The following is a 22662-nucleotide window of genomic DNA, read 5'->3' as shown; positions in this document are numbered from 1 at the left end:
GGTCTTTCAAATGAGCCCGTAAACAGAGATTCATTGTTTAGCTGAACTTCTAAAACCCACTGTGTGTTTCAACCGCCTTAATTTGTTCTTCCTCTCTTCATTTTCACCCGTCGCTCCTTAATTCATGTGTTTCATGTTGTCTAGCCTGACAAGAGAAGGAAAGAGAGAGAGTAAGAGAGGAACTAAAAGGGTGATGGTACAGTTTAATTACCAGCACTGACTTGTAAGTGCTTTGGTGGGGAACTACATGACCAGGCAACAAGAGACAGCTCTGCTCCATCCCATTAGATACACTGCTGCCTGTTTCCTCTCGCTGTCCTACAATCCTTCTCTCCTCCCTCGCCAAACTTTACCTCTCTCTCGACTTCTCTCTTCTGCACTTCTAATAGTTCAGGAAATCATTGTTTGGGAGATACCGTCTCTCTGTTGTGTCGCCTTGAAAATATCTGGGTTAAACACGAGTAAGAGGTTAAGAGTAATAAAAAAATAGCTATTAAGTATATATTTCCATCCAATGTGTCACTCTGAGAAAAAACGAGAGAATGCGGGAGAAAGAGGGAGGGTTACTGGCACCTAATTACAAGAAGCGCACTTGGCTGCTTTTATCAGTAATTGGACTATATAGCCCTTCATTATAATTTACTTTCTCCCCCAAACTGTGATAATGCAGACAAGCAGAACTGAGTGGGCCTGTTAGTGGCCCAGAAACTGACACCAGTTAATGGTTAATTATAATGACTAAATTAAAGGAGTGACGGAGAGGAGGGCTCTGGATAAAGCCCAGGCACTTCATTTAACAGGATCACTATCAGAGAAAAACTCCCCAAGAGTTAAGATTGAAAAGAAAAAGAGGTGGAAACAGTGAGAGAAATGATTAAAAACAAAACACGTAGAATTGATTTTAAAATGAGCTTTTATTAGCTGTGTTTTTTTTTTTTTTTTTAAGTGCTGGGGAGACGGCTAATTATCTGTTTCAAACTTTTAGAAACAAAGCGGAAAGCATATATTCATTAAAGAGTCCGACCAGAAGAAAAAGTCTCTTTTTTTAAGCAATTAGAGTTTAAAATTAGAGTGTTGAGGAGATGTGACACGCAGAGACGAGGAGACACTTGTGGTCAGTATTAATGACATTTTTTTAAAGGTGTGAACCGCCACCGCTTCACACCTTTAATTTACACGCTTCGTTAAAACATGCCTTTGCTTAGATGGAAACATGTGGGTAAATATTCTACAGAGATCCTGATGGTGATTGGTAATTAAGTGCTTTTGGAGCACTTTCTATTTCCTAATCAGCAGTTATTGTGTCCTTTAAATTTATTGGGATTTCTTTTTTGAAAGCTTAATGAGAGGCTACTTCTTCAGAGGCTGTTGTTCTGTTTTAGTGTAGTGGAGGCTGACAGCCTGATTAACGACGGTTTCACATAATTAGGAGATATATGAGCTACATAAATACGTAATTTCTCCAGCCTCCAGCTGAAGAAAGTAAAGTGAAGAGCTAAGGGAGAATAAAAAGTCTAGGCTTTGTTAGCCTTTGATTGTGAAAGCTAGTTGTAATATCTGAAACAAGTCACAGATTACTTAACATCAGTGTTTTTGTGTCATATTCTGAAGCATTGTCCCATCATACAGTCATTTTACTTTAATTAACCCATAGTTTTTGGATTGTAGGATGGATTTGGATTTGGAAACCAGGACCAAACTCATACAGTGATCACCTATGAATACTGTGCCCTACTCTGCTTCATGGTAGTGAAACATGGAACATCAACAAAAACAACACGGAGAAGATAACAGCAACAGATGTGAAAGTAATCCATATGATAAATGGTGTAACAAGAATGAGCAAAATCTGCAATGTTGGCATATGTAAAAGGTTGGAAGCTCGAGGAAAAAAGAGTTCCAGTACCTAAATGAAAAAGGAACAAGTCTTACCGACATATATCTGTACTCTAACCTAAATAAAGCTACATGTTTTCTGTAGAAAAAACGCTACATTTGTCCTGCTACAAAACACCCAAATGAAGTCTCAAGCGGAACAGGAAGGCGAATTCTAGAGTGTTTCTTTTGGCCAAACTTGCCTATTTGTTTCAACACAGAGAGCGTTTTCTCCACAGATCGATTTGTTTGTACATATGTGAACATGGCAAACACTTTCTGTAGCGGTATAAAGAGATCACCTCAAATAGACCTTTCTCACAAAAACTGGAAATACACAATCGCAGTGTATACGAACTTCTGGTAAAATGTCAACACAGCAGAAAGCCGGGATCAGAAATGGATCAGAGAGTCGACACATCTTCTCTCATGGATTTGGCAAAAATTAGCTTTGCCGACGCGGCAAGAGTCCTGGAGGAAAACTCTGTCACCAAGAAGAAGAAACTGAATAAATAATTTTTTCATGAAGAATTTGTCAATAAGTATCAAAGTTAGCAGTGTTACAGAGAAATCAGGCTAACTGTGACTGAACTGTTAACTAGAATGACAAATCATTAGTGTGTCATAGCTAGAGAATTAGGCACAGCAATATGAGGCAAGGAATGCTGTTTACACCTTTAACTTAGCTGTGGCAACCCTTGACCAACTGTTACAGTGATTGAAGAAGACAACACACCACCCGGCCATGAAGACATAACATTAACAATAAAAAAGGTGGAATTTTTTACCCGCGGGCGGCGGCATCACATAATCATGGTCCAGTTTCAAAGCTTTCTTTGAAATTTCTTTAACCTCGACTCCTACCGACGTTAACGGCTTCTGATTTTGGCACCGCTCATACACTCACTCCCTTTTTCCTTTAGAGGTGTAATCGTTCCAGGAAAAAAGGCTACGGACAGACTCTGGTTTCAAGTGGCGAACAGTGATGCCCAAGACGTAGTCTTCTGGTGTGAAGTGTCTGCTACAGACATAAGTACTCCCCTTTTTAATAGAAAACGTTGGTCCTTCATCCCACCCAAAAGCCTGAACCCATTTTTGTCTAGCTTCACCGTTAACAGGGAAGGAGTGGAACGATCGATAGGGCTCATTTTGGACATTACAAGAAAAGCCTGGTACGCTACAAGAACTCTTGCTCGTTGCTTGTTTACTCGTTGCCCTGACCGCAACAGGAAGTAGGTTTCCAGAACTTTGCAGTACAAAATATGGAAGTTGTGTGAAATGTCTATAGGTGGTCTCGGACTGCTTCTATTCAACACCTGTAGCTGTACCTTCATGGTGAGAACGTAACTGACAAAGCAACTGGCACAACTTACTCTTAACTGCAGTTCACTGGGATAATCAATAATAATTACATTTCCCCTCCATACTGACCCCGCTACTTAAAAACCACTTATTTAAACCTTCCCGCACTCACCCCACATTTATAACTTGGTACGATCGTGGTATTATCGCTGTGAAACACCTCTACAGAGACGGAATCTTCTCATCCTTTGATGAACTCTCTTCCAAATATAAATTGCCAAACTCCCACCTTTTTAATTTTTTTCAGGCAAGAGACTTCGTAAAGAAGTATTTTCCACACTTTCCAAACCGTCGTCCAGAAACTCTGATCGATACTTTGTTATCTACGGGCCCCAATCATAAAAAGTGTATTTCTGTACTATTCACCTCCTTAGGTTCAGTCGCCCAAAACTCTCTATCATGAATAAAAGCCTCGTGGGAGAGCGATTTAAATATGAACATACCTGATCAGCAGTGGGACTGGTTCATTCCTCCTTGATATGTGGCCGCCATAGCCTTATTCAATGCAAAGTCTTCCCTAAAGTTTACTACACCAATACAAAATCATCCAAAATCTACCCCATTGTCAGCAATACTTGCAATAGATGCAAACAATTTCCTACCGACCATATCCATATGTTCTGGTCATGTTCTAAGCTGTGCTCCTTCTGGGAGAACATTTTTGACACAATAGGAAGGGCGTATGACCAGATCACCCCTCCTAATCCACTATCTGTCATTTTCGGCATATCCTCTGATATCACGTTCTCTGTGTCACTAAAACGCGCTGTTCGACTCTGCTGGTCAGCTGATTAATCTTGTTCAGTTGGAAGCTGGCTCGCCCCCCATCACATGGCCGTTAGATTAAAGAAGTTCTTTATAATCTAAAACTGGAAAAATTTAGATTCTCGCTACAAGGCTCTGCTAAAGCGTTTCAGAGCTTGTTGGGGTCTCTTCCTGTTGTACGTCAACTCTCTTGATTTATCCCCAGATTACGATGAGGAATAAACTCCCCTTCTACTTTCTCAGCCTCTAATGTCTGTCTCCTGTGTTGTATGAGTGTGTGTGTTTGTGTTGTTTGATTTGCTGCAGGTTTGTGCCATATGTCCCTGGTTGGTTTGACCTCAGATGTACCCTTCCTATTTGCACTTGTTTTTGTATTGGATTGAAATTGTCAATAAAAGAGTTGGAATAATAATAAATACATTTTATAAAATATTTTGTCATGGAAGGGTAAAAAGTCAAGTCTTCCCGAGTATATACAGGCTCAAGTCAGAGTTAAGTCATTTGTTTTAAGTCTACGTTGAGTTGCAAGTCCGTCATGATTTGATCGTCTAAGTCATCAGATTTGTGACTTGAGTCCAAATAATGAAACAAGTTCACACCTCTGGGTGTCCCAGTGTGAGAGCAGCTACTGTCGGTCAGGTTTCCTTCAGGCTGAAAGTCATTTTTTTTCCAATTCGAGAAAATTGTACAATTTACCGATGGAAGGAAAATTAACTGATTAAGACGATGTGACGAGTCGACTCCTAGAATCGATGTTAGTTGCAGTCGTTCTTCTTTCTCGTGACCTTATGTTGTTTAGCATCTCAATCCAAAGGGGCTGTTGGTTCTGATTAGAACCTCAGGTTGTGTTGAGTCGTACTACACATGCAAACATGTGTGTGTTCTTATAGTCAGTGACAGGCCTGACAGCAGTAACCACCACTCACTGTCACATGCACAACATCAACGTGATGTGCATTATCATAATCGTGTGATTACATGTGTATTTCAGATTTTCCCACTGGAAATGAGAAGCGTGTGTGAGTGTGTGTGACACGTTACACTCTGCACACACACACACACACACACACACACACACACATACACAGCAAATCAGAGGCTTTGTGTCTCCCTCAGCTGAGAGGAAGACGCGTCATTGGCACACTCGGCTACACCAGGCTAATCTTCATCTTCATCTTTAGCATCGTCATCTTCATCATTAAGCTGGATCAGACTCATATAACCTTATGAGAGCACAGCCCTCCTAGTGGCAGCCACCCACAGACACACACACACACACACACACACACACACGGATCATCTGCGGCTCATAGAATGATGAAATCCCTCCACCATCAAAGGGAAGGAGCTGTCTGTCAGTCACTATGGTGATTATGGTTCTGAGTGACAGGGGACGTGTGACACTAAGCGGCCAGGCTGAATACACCTGCGTCAGGCCTAGCAGGTCTGGGTGACACTGGGGGCTGGGCCGCGTCCCTCACGTACGGGGATTAGCCTAACCAGCTGCCATCTCAGCACCACTCCGCTCTCACTCACTGTAAGAGGAGAAAACACACACACACATGAGGAGAAAACATACAACACACACACGAGGAGAAAAGACACACACACACACACACACGAGGAGAAAACACACACATACACACGAGAAAACGCACATTCACACGAGGAGAAAACTATCACACACACATACACACACAAAGAGAAAACACACACACGCACGAGGAGAAAACGCACACACACACACGAGAAAATGTACATACACACGAAGAGAAAACCATCACACACACACACACACACACAAGGAGAAAACACACACACACATTAGGAGAAATTACACACACGAGGAGAACACATGATGCTAGAACACACAGCGATGTGCACGGTGTCCATGTATAAACAGACACACTGATGGAATCACTTGGTTTTTACATAAATGAGAAACAGCGTAACATAACAATCAGAAATGGGCCACTTTTATCACAGCAGGGGGCCACAAAACTGTGAGATGGAACCCACAACCCGAGTGAGACACACGTAGACGTACATGTGTAATGAGGATCTGTCCACGTAGAGCAGCGATGGATGGATGGATTGGATGTGCTCCATCCATCAGGAGTTATTTTTGTTTGTTCACTGAGGTCAATGATCACACATGGAACAGAAATATATATTTGTTTGTTTGTCAAACTGGATTTTCCCAATTCTTTTTTCAAATAAACTTCATTTAATTTCTAAAATTGTGTTAAACTATTTCCAGCTTCTTATTTTCTCTTTTATTAATTGTTGTATTTTTACATATAAATGCTACTTTTTCCTCCAGCAACTCCAGGATTAGAGTTTTTCAATCAGGTTATTTTTATTCATTATTTTTTTCTAGTTAGAACCTCGTGTATCGTGGGAAATTGGCAAAGAAAAAGGCATGAAATATAGTAAAAAAAGGTTAAAAGTGACAATAATGGGTCAACATATGTGACAGTGTAAAAGTGGTGGAAAGGGTTTAAGTGCTGAAAATGTCTTGAAAGTGGAAAAAATGTGTAGAAAAGGCATTAAGATTTGATGGAGAACTGGCAGAAATGGGAGTAATGTTTCAAAAAGGCATTAAAAGGAGCAGAAATATGGCAAGAAAAAGTGATGTAAATAGGTAAAAATATGACAAATTTGGTGTAGTTGCAGAAAAAGGGTAAAAATGACCCATATTTTTTATTAGAAAAGGTGTATTTCTAAGTCCTGACTCTTTGAATCAGCTTTGCTCTATGAAACATACAGTATGTAGATAGAGATCTGTTCAGTATCAAAAATGATAATTGTTTGTACATTTTATTTACATTTTCTAAATTAATCTGATAACACGTTCCACTCTATGGTGGGAATCTTTTTTTTTAAAACTATGTATTCTACAAAATTATTGTAAGTTTTAGTGAACTTAAATGAAAAGTTAATAAATTGTATTCATGTGTGTCTGTATTTCTTTTTATTGTCACATGAACTTCCACTTACTCAAAGCAGCAGGAGACTAAGCATCAGAAATTCATGTCTTCAGTCAAGGTTGATACAAATAAGACCAAAGCCCCTTCAGTTCTTTCACTAGCAGCCTCACCATCGACGCCATGCTCCACCTACCCCTTCACGTCTCTAACCTGGCAACCACACGTTTACGCCTTATTCAGCATTGAGAGCCAAATGCCATCCTCTCTCTCCTCACCAGTCACTTTCCTGCTGCCGTGCGCTCACATTCACGCCTCGTCTGCTCCTTGGAAATAGGAATGTGTGGGATTCCAAGCCTGCAGTTCCTCCAATGGGATAATTGAAAAATGAGAACTGCAAGGACAAAAAAGAAGCAGAGAAAGAGAAATGTCACCTTTTACAAAGCAAGCGCGCATGTTGTATGGGCCGGTCCGTCCACTACCAGTCATCTAACTAACCAACCAACCAAATAACCAACCAACCAACCAACCAACCAACCAACCAACCAACCAGCCAACTATCCAACCAACCAACAACCAAATAACCAACAAACAAACTAACCATATACCCAAACAACCAACCAACAAACCAACCAAATTACCAACCAACCAACCAACCAACAACCAACAACCACATGACCAACCAACCAACCAACCAACCAAATAACCAAATAACCAAATAACCAAATAACCAACCAACCAACCAACCAAATAACCAACCAACCAACCAACCAACCAACCAACCAACCAACCAACCAACCAACCAGCCAACTATCCAACCAACCAACAACCAAATAACCAACAAACAAACTAACCATATACCCAAACAACCAACTAACCAACCAACCAAATAACCAACCAACCAACCAACAAACCAACCACATTACCAACCAACCAACCAACCAACAACCAACAACCAACAACCACATGACCAACCAACCAACCAACCAACCAAATAACCAAATAACCAAATAACCAACCAACCAACCAACCAAATAACCAACCAACTAACCAGCCAGACAACTAACCAACAACCAAATAACCAACCAACCAACTAACTAACAACCAACTATCCAAATAACCAACCAACAAACTAACCATATACCCAAACAACCAACCAACAACTAACCAAATAACCAACCAACCAACTAACCAAATAAACAACCAACCAACCAACTAACCATATACCCAAACAACCAACCAACCAAATAACCAAATAACGAACTAACCAACCAACCAACCATCCAACCAACTAAATAATCAAATAACGAACTAACCAACCAACCAACAACCAAATAACCAACCAACCAACCATCCAACCAACCAAATAACCAACCAACCAACCAACAACCAAGTAACCACATAACCAAACAACCAACCATCCAACCAACCAAATAACCAACCAACCAACCAACAACCAAGTAACCAAATAACCAATCAACCAATATCTCAGACTCTTAGGGTTCATTTGTGTGTTTAATTATTTATATTTAAAGCACATGTTTATTTACTTTGAGGCAATACAAACACATGTAAACTAATAAAGCGCATGAGAAGATGACTCAACTGTGCTACTTTACCTGTTTCATGCTATCACTACTAGGCTGTTAAACACATCTCACATTTTAACGGTGGAGTCAACTGCTCAACAAGAGCTACAATAACAGCTTCTTCCACGTCAGAAGGAGCTCCAACAAACATCCTGATGTTCTCCTCAGTAAAAAATAAAACCAGATAAAGAAAATGTGGAAAAAAGCTACAAAACAAAAACCTAAACAAAGGAAAATCACAGAAATCTGATGGTTCGAATGTAAACTCTGCATTGGAATCAACCTGACGTCACATCTATTTTAAAAGATAAAATCCATGGAAATGTTTCTTTTATAAACAATAAAAAATAAATAAAATAACAATAAAATTGCACCTTTTGTTGTTTATTGATAAAAAAATAAAGACATTTGAAGTTCTATACTTGTCCACCACACCATGTACCTACAGCAAACTAAATATAAGTTACAGCAATCCATGTTAAATTTATGTTCCCAAACTCAAATTTTATTATTGTATTGGTGTGCTACACAGTAGAGTTTTTATTAAAAAATGACTTCTTCTATGGGGCGCCAATTGTAAAGTTGCATATGCTAAAATCAACAGCAACTTTTCAAACCATTTATCAACAAACCACGTTTAAAAAACACGTTTTTTTTTTTTTTGTTTTTTTGTTTTTTTTTTTTCCCCAGACCACACCAGATTTATAGCAATATTTGTGAAAATATAATGTCAATACTAAATCTAAATATTCAATCTAAATCTAAACATTAAATATTAAATCTAAATGCTAAATGTTAAATCTAAATATTATATCTAAATTGAAACGTTACATATTAAATGTAAATGCTAAATGTTAAATATAAATGCTAAATATAAAATCTAAATGTTAAATTCAAATATTATATCTAAATCTAAATGAAAAATATTAAATCTAAGTCTAAATGTAAAATCTAAATCTAAAGTATAATCCTAAATGCAAAATATTAAATCTAAATGCTAAATGTCTATCTAAATCTATAAGCTAAATGCTAATTGTAAAATTGAAATGTAAACTCGAAATGTAAATTATAATTGTAAAATCTAAATGCTAAATGTTAAATTTAAATATTAAACCTAAATGTCATGGGTTCAATTAAATACCAGACATACCAAAATAAAATCTCATTTAGCATTTACATTTGGATTTAATATTTAACATTTACATTTAACACACACAATTTTCACAAATATTGCTGTAAATCTGGTAACAAAAAAAAAAAAAATTGACATACGTTTTTTAAACGTGGTTTTTTGCTAAATTATTTTAGTAAGCGCAACTTTAAAATTGGCGCCCCATATTCTTATTACTATCTGCATTCCTTTACTGTTCTCGTGTGTACTTTCTTCCCTTATTTATTTCTGCTACATTTTGTTTATTTAGCACTATATTTCTGTTAATATTTTTCTTATTGTATTCTGCTTGGGGATCAATTATAATTGTAATTGCGTAAATAATAATAATTACAATTATGGCATAATTATAACTGTAATTGTAATTTTAAAAATCTGTTGCTGTTGTAATCGTAATTGAATTGTAATTGAGTTAGTAAAATTGACTTTGTGAATGGAATTCCCAAAGAAATTAATTAAAAACTGTCAATTACATTGTAAATATATGCAAAACAGGTCTATGGCTTACATGTACGTAGTTAACAATTATTAAAAATGTGTTTCATATTAAGTTTTCCCACGACTTGTCAGTGAATGTTCACACCTATATATATATATATATATATATATATATATATATATATATCAGAAGAGTTAAAGGGTTAGAGTTAGGATATCATTTATTTATTTTTTAATAGGGACAAAACTATTTTACAGAATAACAATAATGTGAATGTAACTGATGTTTTGTACAGAGCTTTAGAGTTTAGAGCTGTTGCTAAAATCCAACTTTAGTCCCTAGTTGTTGGGCTTCTACATAAGATATTATAATAAATGCACTCAGACATAAATGTAAAGATGCTAAAACGGCATCTTACAAAAAGCATACAAATGATACTAAATGTACTAAATGCATAAATAAATAATAAAATGCATACAATCTATCCCTGCACACATTAAAGGCTCAACATGAGGCAAACACATGCACACAATGATTTTGGGTGATGGAGAAGCCGACGTACAAAGAGAGAATAGAGAACATGCACATTTCACACTGAAAATTCTCACGTGTCGTATCCAGGAATTCAAGCCATGCAGTCGTTTTTAGCATTGATGCTAACAGCAGTAAAATAAAGTGAACACAAATTAGGAATGTGTAAAATGTGCTTTGATTACAATGTTTTTTTGATCTGATTGTATGACATGATTCGGTGTGTATTCAGATTGGAACACACAGCGTTCAGGGACATTAGGGCGGAAAAAAAATTAGCAAATAATTCAATTGTGTTGTGGCAAACAGTTTTTGATTTATCTGAATTTGTTGCTTCCCATCAGGTGCCATGTGTTAGAGGAAGGTAATAACCCAGAAATAACCTCGTTATGGAGACAGCAGCGCCGTGTGGGCACAATGAACTCACAGCTGAAGAATTAGTGACCTGGAAAGTGGCAGGGAGAGTTAATGGTATTAGTAGCAACAGACACACACACACACACACACACAGAGAGAGAGTAAAAAACAAGAGGAATTATTAAAGGAATCATAATCGTACAGAAGAAAAACATACAGATTTAAGAACAAATATGAAATAAAAGCAGCCTTTGATGGTTCATTGTTCTTTTTTCCCATCATGGTTCCATCCTTTTGATATTAGCAGCAAACATTTCACCATCAGCATCATTATTATTATTATTTTTGCTGTTTGAAACAGAAAAACACTGATTCCCATTGTTGTATTTTTATTTTTAAAACTCTAATTAGAGTAAAATAAGGGAATGTGATGTAGGCTGCTAATAAATTATTTCCTTTCATGTATTTCAGAACGAATCATTTGCCTCTTTGTGCGTTTGATGTGGACACGCACACACACTCTGTGTCTCCACCTGCTGATTGTCAATGCCAATGTGTGTGTGAGTGTGCGTGCGTGTGTGTGTGTGTGCGTGCACGCTCAGTTCAGATAAAAAGGAAAAAAACACGTGTTTGTGTGTTTGTTAGCGTCGCATTCACAAGCGAACAAACCCGAACAAGTTGTTCATGTTATTGCACAAAAAATAAACTTGATTCGGCAAGACTAAGAACAGGAAGAAGACACAAAAGACAAAGAAGAAGACAAAGAGGGAAAAGAAGAAGAATGAGAACACAGATAAAAACAAAGAAGATGAAAAGGACTAAGAAGAAGAAGAAGAAGGAGAAGAAGAAGAAGAAGAAGAAGAAGAAGACAAAAACGAAAACAAAAACGAAAAAGAAGAAGACGAAAACACAGAAGGAGCAGAAGAAGAAGAAGACGAAGACGCAGAAGAAGAAGAAGAGGTAAAAAATAAGTCGGAAAAAGTGAAGAAGAATCAGAAGAAGAAGTGATGCACATTCCCACTGTGTGTTTTCTGAATCACCGTCGATCAGTGAAAAGACAATATTCTGAGCTACAGAATACGAGCTGTTACTCAGTAATCACGTCTTTGATTCCCTCACATCAATACACGTTTGGACACTTTGATATATGAGCTGCCTTTGATGAGCTGCTGAATACATAAAAAACAACATCGGAAATTAGCATTTCAAATCAGTGGCACTCCACTAAAAAAGAATATACAATAAAGGAGAAATATGGCTGAGGAGTGTGTGTGTGTGTGTGTGTGTGTGTGTGTGTGTGTGTGTGTGTGTGTGTGTGTGTGTGTGTGTGTGTGTGTGTGTGTGTTAAAGAGAGAGAAAAGGGGGGGGGGGGGGGGCTACAAATTAGTGGTGGGCTTGATGAACAAAGGGACAGCCCTCAGAACAAAGTGTGTGTGTGTGTGTGTGTGTGTGTGTGTGTGTGTGTGTGTGTGTGTGTGTGTGTGTGTGTGTGTGTGTGTGTGTGTGTGTGTGTGTGTGTGTGTGTGTGTTTCTTCACCTTCCCCATTCATTTGAAGACCAGGCGAATAAAAAAACCATCCTCCAGGCCTCTTCCTTTTTTAAATTCTTTTTTTTATTTCCTCATCACTCTCATGCAAGAAGAAGAGAAAAAGAGCCGTTTCTAATTAATATGACCTTATGAATGTTTAATGAAGCCAGCAGTTCCTCTCTTTGAAAAGGCAGAGGGAGCCTTGAAGTACATGTGTCAGTATTTGCACTGAACACAAGTTTGGAAAAAAGAAAAAAGAGGAGAAAATGTGGCTGTGATGAATAACTGATGCATACTTTAACCTATTTACTTCATTTTGATTTTCTTCACTCAGCACTTGTGTGTGTTCAGATCAGTGTGGGGATGATTGACAGATCAATACTGTTAGGGTAAAATGACAGCGTTTGCTTTATTGGTTTATTTTTATTTATTTTCTAAGCTGAGATGTAATGCTGTGTCAAAGAGGAAGTTAAGATTTCAAACTGTTCAAAGTGAATTCCAGATGAGCCGTAATTCAATGGAAAATAAAACGTGTCAGTCCCAGTTTGGCACAGGGAGAATAGAGAGTTTCTAAACACTCAACGTTTGACATCCACTGCCTTTATTTATTCTCCTCGTTCCCAGCATTCAAACAACTTTAAATGCCTTGTCATTTTATTGTGAAAAGGTATATTTAAATGTATAGGGTGGCCCTGAAAAATAAAAGTTTGAAATTCTAACCTCTCACTAGAGGTTTAGAGTAATGATATATCCTGCTTAAGTAAAAGTACACTGTTACTTGATTGAAACTGTACTCACATACAAGTAGAAAGTAGCTCAATTTAACAGTACTCAAAGAAAAAGTTAGCTTCACGCCCAATGTTTATTTATGGTAATAAATCTTGGTACGGGTCCCTTACATACAGTAAACATCTCTGTTTGAAACTTAAAAAGGAAGAGACACAATCTACCACAATTAGAACTGAATTTATTTTCCACAAAGGCATCTGTATAAAATAAAAGGTTTGTCAGAATGTACAATTATTTATTTAAATAAAATAACACCAATTAATTCAATTTTTAAAAAAATGAAAATAAATGCTCAGGTTCTAAGTATTGATACATTTATGAGTTTTTAGACAAAACAACTTAGTGGATGGTGTGAAAAAACAAAAACAAACAGAAGTGTTTTAGAGTTTTTTTTCTGTTTTAGTGCAGTGCATTACATTAAATCTGATTGGTCGGCTATGATGTGATGCATTTATTGTTGTCTGGTTGTTTATTTTTTTTCTTCTAGTTTCACAATGTCTGTTGATCATTTAAAAAATAATAAAAATATTTGTGATTTAGAAATATACTCATAAAAGAACAACTCAGTTACAGTAATATGAGTACTTGTAATCCATTACTTTCACACAACAATATTAAAACAATAAAAGACACCAGTACAGTGACGTGCCGTGACCACTAGGGCTGGGTAGGCACGTTGCAAATGGAGACCACCAATGACAATTTCATATGTTTCTGCTGGCATGTGTTAATTCAATTCAATTCAACTTTATTTGTATAAAGCAATTTACAACAAAGTCATCTCATGTTCTTATCAAAATATAAAATTCATAATAAGAAACAACAAAAACCCAACAAGATCCACATGAACAAGCATTTAGCGACAGTGGGAAGAAACAATTCAGAATTGGCAGCCATCTGCTTTGACTGGTTGGGGTTAGTGAACAGAAGGGCAAACAGGATAGGATAGAAGGATAGTCTCCATACTCTCCCAACAAGATATATCTCATGACACGACAGTGCATCCGTTGTTTGTGTTGGAAACAGAGAAAAAAACAACAACAACAATTCAGAACAGCCTCAGTGAGGAGCATCCACAAAGTCAATCCTTCCTTTTGTTCCATTCACTGTAGAAAGTACCAATAATGTTCTGACCTTACCTTTGCTGAAGGTCTGGTAACTCAGGTGTTGGTCTCCATCTTTTAAAAGCTGTTGTTTTTCTTCAAAAAAAAGTTTCTCTATCGTCTCTAGCGCTGTCATCATGACTGTAGTGTTATCCTGCCCACTAGCTAGAGAACGTAGCAGCAGCGGTCACGTGATATCAATTCACTAATGCACTGTGAACGTATGTATAGCATTTAGCGTAGCGCGGTTACGTGCAAAGGCAGCTCTCTACCTGCCTTTGGTTTTCATCTTGGGGAACTGACTGCACATGTACAAACACATAAAAACACGCTATAGGAACAGAGGCAGAGCAGCCGTGTGCTTTTGGAAGGGGGCGTGGCCTCCTCCTGCCTTACAACTGAGTGAGACTGTGCAGCCGTTCCAGGAAATAACGCTGTTTAGTCATTTCGGCTATGAAACGCACAAAATGCTGACACTTTCAAACTTATAGGTACAGTAGGATATTGGAAATGGAAAAATAAATAATTTATACTTATATTATAATTATAACAAATAATCAAAATATCAATTCACCCTTGGGTAGGCACTGCCTACCTTGCCTGCCCTGACTGCACCAGTAGTCCCAGTAGGATCTTTACTTCAACATTTTGTGTAATTTAGGACAATTTTGTGGAAGTTTTTGTGCAAAATTGCACAATAGAAAAAAAATGAGAATTCATTTTAGAAACTGAGAATTGATTTTACAATTTGTGAATACAGTTGAATTTATGAATTTGGAGGGACTGATATATCTAGAAATGATTTATTTGGTAATATACACAATTTTCTCTATGAAATTTTGTATTATTGCACAATAGTATAGCAATAGTCATCTTAAAAATGTAAATCTTTGTTTTATTCAGAAATAAAACGGGTTTAAATTGATCAAAAATGGTGGAAAAGGTGGTGAAATGGGATTTAAATTTTGCAATTTAGAGTGGACAAAAAATGGACAGAAAAAGTGGTAAAGTGGCAAACGTTTAAGACATATTTAAGTACAATGATTGATTTAGAAATATACTCAAAAAAGTAACTTAATCACAATAACGTGAATACCTCTGCCTCTCACCCCCTCACTTTGTTCCACTTATGGAGAAAGAATTTGGGATTTCTTTTGTTTTTTGTTGCATTTTTAATATATTTAGAGATGCCCCTCATAGTCTAAAAGTTTAGTGCCCTTATGAAAAAATAAAAAATGACAAAGAAAACATGAATCATTGTCTAAATTACCAACTAATTCAAAAGTAGATATCTCAGCCGCTCCAAATATATAATATCAATATTTTACAGTGCTCACAGTTTTCCCACGCTTATATCATCACATGATGGCAGTCACTTTTAATTGTAAACAATTGAAATAGCTCTACAATTTTTTCAAAATACTGCAATTTCCCCAAATCAAATAAAATTTGGTCACAAAATCAAGGGAATTTAAGTAAATTTCCTTCATTGACTGATATCAGTCATTTATTGATTTATGTACCATTTATACTGTACATGGAAGTGCAACTAGTGCACAATTATCTTTTAAATTACTCTATGGCCCACTGGAGATCAAAGTATTCAAAATGTATGTATACTGTATATATTTAGTCAACAAAAAGGAAATGCTTTTTATAGTGGTGGTTTTAGCTCCTTGCACTATGCCACACCTCTATTTTATGGACACACCTCCAATAGTGCGCGTAGTAAAAGGCTAATTTGAGCACGTGGGCACTGACGGCAAAGCGCAGTGACCCTCCCTCTCGGCTGGAGAACCACCACCACCATCGTGTCCCTCTCTGCCCGTCTCTCTCTCTGGAGATGTAAAATGTAAAATTGATTTAGGAGCTGCTGATAAAGATCGATGTGAGACAGCCTGGGCCGTGACACCAACAGAGTCGCTGCAGCATCACATGATGAAGGACTCCAGCCTATTAAGAAGGCACAATCAAATATTTGTAGCATCCGGACACACTCGTTATTCGTGCTAATACGAGTATATTAAAGAAGCTAAACAGGGTTAGCGCTCCATCACTCACAGGGGGAATCAGCTGAAGCATTCATCAGGACCTCGGGTAGGGCACGACTCCCCGTCATCCAGTATACGTATGCGTTCATGCTAACTGGCAGACTGCAGGGGTAGCTGGGCCTCATACGCAGAGTTTGCGGGGGGCATTCTTATTATAATGTACATAATATACAAATATTTTAAGTGCCATAAAACACAGTGACTGTACAAAACATGTGAATTCATTTGTTGTTTTACCTCAGATGTGTAGTATGTACGTTTTCAGTGAAATGGTCCCACATATTTGAGACTCTAAGTTGGTTCTTCTTCTGTGGCACAATTATTTTTCACAATGTAAATTATGAAGCAATACTGCACCCGGCAGTCCATGTTATGGTACTGCAGAAAAAATGAAGCAGAAATATTTTATCGCGAATTTACAACTTTTTCTTTCCATTTTGTCCACTTTAATTTGCAACTATTAACCAATTTCTGTGGTTTTTAAAATCCCATTTCACCACCTTTTCCACTATTTTTGGTCACTTTTAACCACACACGGAGCCAGCGACAGTATTGTCCCTCCCTCAGTAGCCAAATGTTTTCATTACAGTTTTCCCAAAGTCATTCAAATAAATAAAGATTTCCACCATTTTTGGTTACTCAGTTTGCGGGGGGAGGGGGAGTTCTTCTTCACAATGTCAATTATGAAATGACATTGTACAAAATATATATTTAATATATTTATTTAATAATAATTAATTAATAATTAAAATATATATGAATTCATGTGTTGTTCTTTTAAAAATACAAGTTGTTCTTGGCCCTATTTTTCTGTTGTGCTGTTCTTCTGAAGCAGAAAGCAGCTGCCGGCCTGATTTTATCATTAATTTACAACATTAAACTACGCGTCAACCCAAATTTTTGAAGTCAACATTATCAATTATGTCACTAATCATTTTTGCATTATTGTTGTTATTGTAATTATTTGTATTTGTTACACACATTGTGGTCGGCGCAAATCTCAGGACGGTCTGTATATTTAACTCTATTTTTTTTTTTTTTTTTTGCGTTTGTGCTGGGCCTCGTTTGTATGCACACAGTCGCTATATTGTCATTTCTTTATGGTTGGTTTGCAAATTATGCACGATTTGGGAGCATCAGCATCATTGCACACACAAAACAAATAATTATGCAATGCACGTGGGTGGATACATGCGTGTATACTTTCATATTCAGGAATTCCTGTGAGGTTTTGGTTTGCCATCAACGACACTTGCCTAAAGTGAACATCTCCATTAAACAAACTCCCATACTGATGCGTGTGTGATGGATATTTGCAGCAATAAGTGTGTAGCCTCCATTCCTCAACTGTTTCACACCATTAACACTTCCTCCCCATGCACGCAGCCCCCGTCAGCCCATAAAAGCATGACTTTAGATATATTATGTTTTAATACCTGCTTATAAAGGAAAGCATAAAAAAAGCAATACCCAGGGGCTGTCACTTTGAAAAACAAAGCTGAATATTGATCTGTCTCTAAATTGGAGTGTGAGAGAGAGGGTGGGAGGCAGGGGGGGGGGGGGGGGGGGGGGGGGGCAATAATGTTAAATTTGCAGTAACATGAAATTACATGCTGAAACAGAGTGTGTTCTGCTTTGCCCTGTCACCATGCAGCTGCACGCTACTTCCTCAAACCGCCAAAACAAAAGCTGGAAAGCTGGAGAGACTTTTTACAGTGGAGAGCAAACATCAGTGTACATGGGGGGTGGGGTGGGGGTGGGGTGGGGGGATAGTGACTGATTAATGCAGCCGTACTCATTAACATTTGGAATGTGTGATAATGACACTGATATTTGAGAGTTGACGGCACTAACAGTTCATCATCTTTCACCACCTTCAGCTACTGCCGTGTTTCCAAGTTTTGGTCCCGTGTTTTATTTCTGTCATTAGCACCGGGAGGTTCTGGGTTCTAGTCTCGTTGTGACTCATTTTTCAGTTTGGTTTTCATTCTTCCTTTCAATGAATTATTGTTGGTTCTTGGTTCCCTTATGACAAACAAGTCTATTTAAGTGTGCTAAATACTAAAAATGAAAAAGTATACTTTCATCCGGGGTTTCCACTGGATCCGGTTTTTCCCCGCTGTCCGCCATCTGGTAATTCACACCGATTGTGTTTTGAGTGCGCCGCGGTGCGCTCCGGTTGAACGACTATGACGTCACGAGACAGATCAGTTCTCACGATATTTATATATCCGCGTGAGAACACAGTTAAATGTATGTGTTATAAACGCAACAATAAACAGATAAACAGGTCAGTGTTCCTAACGAAGGAGAACACGAAGGTTGGACAACAGTCAACAGAGAAGAGATAAAACTGTAAAACCAGTAAAACATGAACTAAATCAAAGCTGCTGCAGTTTACAGTGTAGTTACAGTATGAGAGGAAACAATATAGTGGATGTGAATTTGTTTTTACACATTATGACGTTTTGGTGATGTATTTACTTGAAATATAATCTGAAGTGTTTTTTTTTTTTTTTTTTTAAAGTAACCTGATATTTTATTGCGGAGTACGTGCTTAATTTCCAGTTTAGCTTCATTTGCTCTGTGCTGATTGATGCGTCGTGCTCCCGTGTCCGTCAGGAATAGAAGCCCTGCGTATATCTGGTGGAGGGCACCGGACTACCACATCTGGAAAGGAGCAGACACGCACCACAGCGGACCTGGTGGAAATTAGCACATAGACTAAAACTCCGGTGACGCAGCAGAGCCGCATCCAGTAGAAAGTGGGGGTAAGTTTACCCCATCCTGGGTGTACCCGCGCCCAACGCCCATTGAGAACTGGAGATAGGCACCAGCACACCCCCGCAACCCTGAAAACAGGAACAACATTTACTTTCCTTTTGTCCACTGCCAGTCTTCTGCAGTTGTATCTGTTATCACTTTGATGTTTCCTTGACTTCTGTGTTGTAATTTCAGCAAGTTTTTTTTTTTTGTCTGATTTTTTTTTTTAACATGTTTTAAGGTTTTAATTATTCAGACAACTGCTTTTCAGGAAATGTACTTTGATTTCCTGACATGTTTCGACTGTCAACTGCCAGTCTTCTTCAGAGGAATCTGCCGTTGGCTTTGATGTTTCCTTGACTCCCGTGCAATAATTCCAGCCAGTTCTTTATGTGTTCTATTTGAATAATATGTTAAGGTTTCATTTATTCAGATAACTCTTTAAGGAAATTTATTTTTTTTCCTGGCATGTTTTGAATGTCAACTGTCAGTCTTCTTCAGAGGCTTCTGCTGATCGCGTTGATGTTTCCTTGACTTCCGCATAATATTTCCAACAAGTTCTTTTTGAGTAATATGTAATGGTTTTCATTTATTCAGACAACTTTTTTTCAGGTAATGTTTTAACTGTCAACTACCAGTCTTCTGCAAAGGTGTCTGTCGATCGCTTTGATGCATCCTTGACTTCAGCATAATATTTCCAGCAAGTTCTTTTCTCTTCTTTTTGAATAATATGTTAAGGTTTCATTTATTCAGACAACTTTTTTTGGGAAATTGACTTTGACCTCCTGACATGTTTCGAATGTCAACTGCCTGTCTTCCTCAGAGGCGCCTGCCGATCACTTTGATGTTGAGTGTTATTTCTGGTCATGTAAATCCCCTCTAAACTTTGCTCACAAACATAACCCTGATATTTTTGGTCTTAGTGAGGTTTTGTTCTGCCAGACTGGCTGATGCAGTCTGTCTGAGTCGATTTGTCAGGAACATCCGAGGTAAAGCGATAACAAAGTGTATGCTAACTTCTCCTGTTTGAAAAGAATCCTCCCTCTAATAAGACACGGAGGCCCATACCTCGAGACTTTGCGCTTCACGTCTTCTACAAATAGACTTACACCTCTGCTTTCACTGCGCCACAGCTCAGCGAAGGCAGACAAGCATCTACTGCTCTCCATTTCTCTGTATGAAATCGACCAATCAGGAAGTGTCAGTCATGCTTTCCGGCTCGCAGCTGACAGGTTGGCAGTTACGATGCAAGAGCAGTTCATTCACTCAGATGACACTCTGCCAATATCTATATGTGGGAGCCTGCTCATCTCTGCCTGTTCGCTGTGAGTCGGTGGAAACAGCGAGAGATCAACGAACCCGAACCAAATTAAAAGCGTTGACTCTTCGTTTTTAGATGCAGCGCGTCTGACTTTGAAGTGTGATTGATAATGTCAAGGAGGTGGAAACGGCTTTCTCCAAATTCTCCTGATGGTTTGCATGTTTTTTCCTTTATTTGTGGAACGTAGGGACGAACCCAGGGGTAGGCTGGTCATTTGGCATACTGGGCATCGTCCCAGTAGGCCATTGACCCAAAGTGGGCCAGTCCGGTCTGCTACGTTTTTTGTTTTTTTGACAAGTGAGTGGAGGCAGACATGGTAATAGGGTAAATAAATGGTCCAAGTGTGGCAAAAATGTAGCAAAAAAAGAGTGAAAAGTAAAAGCCTTTATCATTACATACCTGGTGGTATGTAATGGTAAAGGGTTGCTTGATTGGGCAAAATGTGGCAACAATCGTGAAAAAAGACAAAAATGTGGAAAAAAAAAAGGCAAAATGTAAAGAAACAAGGAAATAAGTGGTATTTATTGGGCAAAAGTCCACTTATTTGTTTTTTTTTTTTTTTTTTTTTTTTTTTTTTGTCTGCACATGCTGTCGAAGGTTAACACTACAAGAAGTGCAATCTTTTGACAGCAATGCATATTTTATTATTGCAATTAAATAAATTTATTTATTTCATTGCATAATTGTGACCGTCACCAGCCCTCCCTAGGGAAGGGTAAGAAATACTTTATTAAAGGGAGGATGTAAAAAAGAGAGGGCAGTGTTACACCAAGGTGAGGGGTTGGAGAGGGGTGGGGAAGTTAACAGGGAAGAGGGATACAAGATAGGATATGGAATGGGTGGGGAATAGTTTTAAGTGATGCGATGTGAAATTGTGGTTGTGTATATTGTGTTTATTGTTGTGTTGTCAAGCCAGTTTGGTGACCAGTGTGTGGTTTAGGAATAATGGTGGTGGCTGTGAACAGAGGAAGAGGTGAGTGGAAATTCCATAAAACAGGTATTTGGGAACAACGTGTCTAAGGTTGAGCCCAGTATGAGTGTTATCCCACAGCCCAAGGCCAGTGCATCCATGACAAATGTATTTCCAAGTACCGCCACTGCAAAACCCAAGAGCCGCCCCCGGGCCCGAAGAAGCAGTCAGGCCAGCAGCAAGAGCAGGCAGCCTAAGGGCCCCCGGCGACCACCCCACGGCCAAGCAGTCCCCCGAACGCCCCCAAGATCCCAAGCCGAGAGGCAGCCATCGCCCCCCCATACACACCCGAGAAAGCCCCAAGGAGCCAAGGACCCAGCGCACCACGCCACCGATCCCACCCCCAACCCCCAGACCCCCCACCCCATCGACCAAGCACCCCGGGCCCTAGGAGCACCCCCCGGGACCAGGACCCCCCAAGGGCAAGCCCCCGGGCCAAGCCCCCCGGGACGCATCCCCCACCCCCGCCCTGGACCCGGCCACGGCCCAGCAGGACCGCACAGCCCCGGACAGCCCACGGCCAGCAGCCCAGGGCCCGCCGCCCCCCGGACAGCGCCAGCCACGGAGCAGCGCCCCCCGCCGGCCCGCGAGCAACCGGCGATCCCCACCGCGGGGACGGAGGCACCCCAACGGCACACATCAAGTGCGGGACAGCAGCCCCCAGCCAAAGATGCCCCGGACCCACCCACCAGTCCGCAAACGGCAGGATAGACCCACCAGGCGGCCGACAGCAACCTCCACCACCGGAACAGCTAGCGCCGCCCCCCAGTAAACAGCATCACCCCGAGGCGCCAAGCAACCCCGCCCCAACCCCGGCGAGGACACCAGCACACCCCCAGCACACCCACCCCCCAAACCGGCGAGGCAGGCCGCCCCGGGCCCGCACACCGCGGGGCCCGCCCCCAAGGCCACCAGGAGACGAAACAAGCACCCAGCCACACCCAAGGGGAGGAAGCACCCCCGCGCCCCACCAGGCCGACACCGCCCGGAAAGACCCCGCAAGGAGAGACCCCAGCAAAGCCCCCCCGAGACCCACCGCCACGCCCGACCGCACCATCCTGATGTATTTTTACTCTAAGCAGTGGCCCAGCCACCAACAGAGGAGCCAGGCCCCCACCGGA

The sequence above is a fragment of the Gouania willdenowi genome, chromosome 3, assembly GCF_900634775.1.
Source record: "Gouania willdenowi chromosome 3, fGouWil2.1, whole genome shotgun sequence".
Classification (NCBI taxonomy): Eukaryota; Metazoa; Chordata; class Actinopteri; order Blenniiformes; family Gobiesocidae; genus Gouania; species Gouania willdenowi.
This window is presented reverse-complemented; position numbering follows the sequence as displayed.